The 376-nt window shown below is 45.7% G+C and overlaps 1 protein-coding gene across 1 annotated transcript in view; it reads right to left on the bottom strand.

Annotated features, from left to right (window-relative positions):
* Positions 1–376, bottom strand: part of LOC119585381 (carotenoid isomerooxygenase-like) — an 89132-nt gene that overhangs the window by 88169 nt on the left and 587 nt on the right. The gene's annotated exons all lie outside the window — the stretch shown is intronic.

Genomic DNA, 376 nt, shown 5'->3' with positions numbered 1-376 from the left:
GGTTTGTGGATGTTAATTCCTTCGATTTGCCAGTAGCGAGGGGGTTACGTGTTGTTTTGTTCAAAATACTAGCAGCAAAAATAATTTGCCTATTCTACAAGACTTATATAGTAATTCCAAAATGTACCCAGAATGCATGCATGAGGAAATGACCTTGAAAAAAATGAAAAGGGTTATGCAAGGTCACCAGGACTGTCATGTGACCTAAGCGCAATCCACGTCACTCACCGAGGAAAGGTCACGACCTCAGCCAATCGATGCCTGCGCCTTGGGTCACCTTTCACAGCTGTTGCTTTGACCTTTAATCACCAAGGGCTGGATGGCAGCACCGTTGCCTGCGTCGGTCTGTGCTTTGATCCGTAACAAGCAGTCTAGA

The sequence above is a fragment of the Penaeus monodon genome, chromosome 19 (assembly GCF_015228065.2).
Source record: "Penaeus monodon isolate SGIC_2016 chromosome 19, NSTDA_Pmon_1, whole genome shotgun sequence".
In the NCBI taxonomy this organism is placed as follows: Eukaryota; Metazoa; Arthropoda; class Malacostraca; order Decapoda; family Penaeidae; genus Penaeus; species Penaeus monodon.
The sequence above is the reverse complement of the archived record's forward strand: the minus strand, read 5'-3'. Positions and strand labels throughout refer to the sequence as shown.